General features: G+C 42.0%; 1 long non-coding RNA gene across 1 annotated transcript; it reads left to right on the top strand.

Annotated features, from left to right (window-relative positions):
* Positions 1-337: 337 nt before the first annotated feature.
* LOC140218344 (uncharacterized) lies at positions 338-5,172 on the top strand. Its single transcript, XR_011894618.1, has 2 exons — positions 338-412; positions 3,009-5,172. It is a non-coding gene; the product is annotated as an uncharacterized lncRNA (long non-coding RNA).
* The last annotated feature ends 319 nt before the right edge of the window (positions 5,173-5,491 follow it).

The raw sequence follows: 5,491 nt of genomic DNA, 5'->3' as shown, positions 1-5,491 counted from the left end.
CGTATTTTATAGTACTGCATGACATTTAAATCAAAGCTACCACATAAAATGATCAAGAAAACTAACCGCTGTTATAGCTGTTTTCCTCAAAGAACGCTTGTCCTTTATGGGCTGTGTTAATCTGAGCTCTCCACCGATGTTTCAGTAGTATTATCCCTTAGTGAGTGAGAGATTGGGGGCAATTAATCGTGTTAGTGTTTAAGTGGTGTCCTAATTATGTGCATTTGTTCCAACAAAGTTGTCTAGATTACATTATTGTGTAGTGTAAAGCTTATGAAACCATCAGCAACTACTGAGTTGCTAACACGCATATGGATTTGTCACTATACAGGTGGAACTCGGCTGTACCACTGCAGTGCTGCGGAAATTGCCTTCACCAGCGGCTTTGCAACAGCTGTTTCGCAGCATGTCGGTATGTGTTAATTTACAATTATGTTGGGATGGGCTAGTATTATGGACCACTGCTACTCTGTATTGTGACAGATCCATATGATAAGGGATGTAATGGACACAGCGAAAACCTTTGAATTTTTTACTATGGTACATAAACAGGCTCTCCTTTTCGTCACTGGAGCAGGAGAGAAGGGCATGCAGGCATCCCTAATGTACATATATTTCAAAACATAAGAGACACACACACACACACACACACAGACACAATTAAACTAAAGGCAGGGACGTTCCATCTTTCATCTTGAATTGAATTGTGCAGCGCAAAAATACAACACAGACCACAGAGAAGCACACATGTTAACAGGTTTGATACACACGTTAGTTCAACAGATTTGATACGTCAAGTGTGCTATTTTACACAAGGGGGAAGGGAAAGGGGAGAAAATCTGAATAAAAGTGGAGTGGAAAAAAACGAATCGTGCCAAAAAGCATGAGAAGCATCGCGCAGCCAGGATCACCAGCAGGACATCTAAAAAGCACTCTGATAAAATTACATACAGGACAACCTTACGTATAGTTTGTTTCAATCAACTCAGATCACATGCAGCCATTACTGCAATCAAGTTGTTTCCTTATGTCATATGAGGGAATGATGTGGGCCCAAAAAACTGTTTAGAGCTGAAGGATTATGTTCCATTCTAGCCTCATTGCCTGCTTTTTTATCATATTGTTATCAGCTGCTTATGTTAGGGACAAAAAGTAAGAGTACGAACTGTTTCCCGATTCGCCATTCCACACAACATGTTTTGTGACTATATGTACATGCAGGTGATCCATAGTTGAAAAATATTCAGTACAGTAGAATCTCATTACAAGATGCACTTGGTTGTAAGAGACATCTGAAAATGGTTTGGTTGGTTTTCCGATGTTTGCCACATTAACAATACTGTATACAAGAGACACCTTTGTTACTAAGGATGGCTTTTTATGTATTCACTACTTCGAAGGGACACAACCCAGACACATTCACTTTGTGCACCTTGTGTGCTCCGAAGGGCGTAAAGATCACGCAATCCTTACACAAGTCAATCGCGCATGTCTATTTTAGCATGAACAAGAAACGGAGGGCAACGAGGACAGTGCAGGGCAGAAAGTGTCAGCAGTTGAAGCTGACGAGCGTCTAAGAGCACCTCAAAGGTACTGCGAGCAACAAGGCTTGCAAAGTGAAGTGTTTAAATTCCAGAAGTTGGGAAGGAAGCTAACACAATCTACATTCACTTCGAAGGGACACAACCCAGACACATTCACTTTGTGCACCTTGTGTGCTCCGAAGGGCGTAAAGATCACGCAATCCTTACACAAGTCAATCGCGCATGTCTATTTTAGCATGAACCAGAAAAGGAGGGCAACGAGGACAGTGCAGGGCAGAAAGTGTCGGCAGTTGAAGCTGACGAGCGTCTAAGAGCACCTCAAAGGTACTGCGAGCAACAAGGCTTGCAAAGTGAAGTGTTTAAATTCCAGAAGTTGGGAAGGAAGCTAACACAATCTACATTCACTAAAAAGCTGTGAATGTCTTCTTTAAAGGGCCCCTAAACCACCGAGGTTGAAATTAAGTTGCGGTGTTGCAGTTCTACACAATAAGGCAATGAACAGGTAGCCACGAGAATTTTTCGAAACGGTGCAGTAATAGTGGAGCTACGTGTGTTTGATTATCGAAAAGTAGTCCCCACTCATTTTACTCTTTCATCTGGTACACGCCTTATGGACAGTATCGTCTTTTCCTTGCCTAGTACACCTCCAAATGTTACGGGACAGGCCAACACCAACGAGCTCTGTTGCTGCCGCGCTGGCCCGTCGTCCTGCGAGGGGTGGCGCTAATACAATGCAACCGTATGGTGACTCGCTGTGTTGAAGAGCCTCATAGGGAGACCCTTCTGTTGGCGTTTCTGTTCTTTGCCCCCATTGGCTGCCCACAATGGCATCGCACGCAACGCGACGAGGAAGAAGGAGTGTGTGTATTTGCTTGCAGGCCTTGCCGGCAGTCGTACACTTTCGTTCGACCAATCGACAGCACCGGAAACTGGTGACATCATCAGAGACAGCCTGGTGACGTCAGGACAAACTGGGGGGTGCAGGATAGGTCCAGAGAGGCGCACGGGGTCATTTTCTTCATATTGTGGTGCTCCAGCAGTGCTACGCACTCTGGCATTTGGCTTCGTCGATCGTGACGGCATTCTGATTTCGATATGCGTGTTTACTTGAAATGTTCAAAAAATGTCGAGAGGTGGTTTAGGGGCCCTTTAAGCCACCCTGAGCATTTATTCCTTCAGATATATCAAAACACACTTTAGTGATGATGCGTAATAAAGTGATCTAGTCTGGCTCCTCAGTGTCTCAAAATTTTTGGTTTCGAGAGACATGTCTCCCGTGCCTCTTGAATATCTTCTGATGAGGCTTTACTGTAATATACACAAACAATTGTGTAACTCCTCCTGCAAGTATTATTCATTAAACCCGGTCACTTATGTGCAAAGCTTGTGGTTAAGTCTTGATTTCCGTACTTTTTAGAGCTATGTTTATTAATTCATGCTGTTCTTATTGGTTCTTCAATGCAGGAGACAATGCCTACGAAATTATCGGCCCTGATCATGAGAGCCCTGAAGGGGCAAACAACATCTCTGTTGCAGAAGTGAGCCCGATACCACTTGGAAGTTACCATGACAGATGACACGGCAGCAATAGATAGAGAGACTGCCATGTCTACTGCAGCTGCAACAGTGTACGAGGCAAGCAGCAGCGCGTCAGCATCAGCAGCAGTGTCAGAAGGAACCACACCAGGCCTGGTAGAGCAACATGTGTGCTATCACTGACTTTATTTGTAGTGGATACAACTCATTTGCTCAACATACAAAAGCTTTTCACCACGACTGTGAGCCAGTGTTATTGTGCAGAAAGTGCAAGACTAAGTTAGGTGTTATAACACAGTACAAGCATCACTTTAATATATGCAAATGCAAACATATTACAGTTGTTGCCTCCCCAGCCAGCCCACATAGTGACAACAATGTGGAACATATGGTGGGACACACCTCTCCCCCATTACAAGATAGTAGAGACTGTCAGTGTTGTTGCTAGATTGACTGGTCTTTGTAGGCAACTAGAAGGACAACACAGGTGTCATAAGATTGTTGTTGATGTTGTTGTTGAAGAGGTAAAAAAGAAGTTTGATGCAGCTGAAGTGCCAACTGATATTGAGCAAATCAAAAGCAACCACCTGAGAAAGCAACACTATCGAAATTTGGGTATCTATGTGCCGCCAACTCTGGTAAGAATGGCATAGGACAGAAGTGTGATGAAAATCACACAGACACTGCTGTTGCATCACTGGCCACAGTGAGCAGCGACTTGTAGGGAAAGAGAGTCAACTGAAACTAACATTATGATATAGTGTCATGCTCCCATGTGACCACTTTTCAAGTTATATTGCAAGATACAGCTCAACCTCCAGAAACGAGACTGCAACTTGTCTGTAAAAAAGCTTTCACAAAAAATTATTCATAACACTATTAACATAGCAGTAGCTTTTTTTTTTGTGTCGGTTCGAGGTTCCCGGCTGTCCATTAATGCAAAAATTGAGAAAAAAAAAGAACATGTGTCGTACTTACACCTTTTTAACAAGTACGAGGGGGACACAGCTTTTCTAGTCATGCATCTTCATCATACTATCAAGTTTTTAAATGCCTTTTATAATTATTATTACCAGTTATATCTGAGTGCATTGTATGCATGTAGCAGGTGTAAAATCAGGTCATTTGGATCAGATGCCTTATCTGCAAGCGAGCCCTATATTCAAGAAATTTGAATTAAAATAGTTACGTTAGAGACGCAGTCTTTCAGCACTTTATTGCCTGTGGTGTAAGCATTGCTCAATACTTTTGTGGGTGGCAATTTCAACCGGCACAGCACTGCGCTTTGCCACAGTCACATTTGTCTTCAAAGCGGTGTTTACCATTTGTGTTGTTCTGTTTGTGTATGCAGAGAGCAAGTTTTTAATTTATATTTTTCTGCATTCTTGTGCTTGCACTAAGCTTGTATAAGGCAGTTACAAAATGTGCCTCACTATAACGAACTGTTCTGTTGAGCTTACACTTGCAAATAATCGTGTTCAGATGGCAGCACTCCTATGCGGGTGCACCGCTAGCTTTGTGTATGTTCTCATGTTTGTATAAAGCTTATATAAGCTAGTTAGAAAATGTATGTCACTAAGCATTGTGATATTCTTTAAAGAACTGCTTGGTTGGTTTTACACTTGTGAATTAGTATTGAGGTGGTGGTATTCCCATGTATGCCCACTGCTAGCTTTCTGTGTCCTCACGTGTTTGTATTAAGTTTCTACAAGGGAGTTACAGCATGTACGTCACTAAGCGCTGTGATATTTTTTAAAGAACTGCTTTGTTGGTTTTACACCTGTGAGTAATAGTACTCGGGTGGCTCTAGTCATGTGTAGGTACACAGGGACCATTTGTATGCATTATGCTCATGTAAAGCAGTTACAAAGTGTATGTCACTAAATACTGTGATATTTGTTGAATTGCTGTGATGGTTTTACACATGTGAATAATAGTGGTCAGGACACAGTACTTGCGGTGTATAGTTGAACTTATACACTGCCAAGACATGGGCTGTATACGTACCAAAAGAAATGTATGTCATTATATTCTTGTGATTATTACTGTTTGGATTTTATTAAACTGTAATAAAATTGTTTCTTGTATCTATTGAGGTATGGCAATTTGTCATGCAACCAAACTGAGGACCTGAACTTGTGCATACAAATAAACAGCTAATTTAAGAGTATACTGCTCATATTCTGCTAAACCAGTTTAACAAATCTTGTACTACAATGCTGGAAAAATGACAGAGCTGACTCGGATGTACAGAAAAAGTTCTGAACTGGCTGAAGGACTGCCCCACACTGGAGTTCGTAATGTTGCGTTTATTGGAGTAGAACAGAAAGTGAACTTCTATTAAAAATGCGACAGTCGGTGCAGAAACATAAGGCAGACGAGCGCATGTGGCACATTTTTTTTCAGGGCCC

Source organism: Dermacentor andersoni, chromosome 5 (genome assembly GCF_023375885.2).
Source record: "Dermacentor andersoni chromosome 5, qqDerAnde1_hic_scaffold, whole genome shotgun sequence".
Classification (NCBI taxonomy): Eukaryota; Metazoa; Arthropoda; class Arachnida; order Ixodida; family Ixodidae; genus Dermacentor; species Dermacentor andersoni.
Note: the sequence above shows the minus strand (reverse complement) of the source record. Positions and strands in the feature narration are given on the sequence as shown.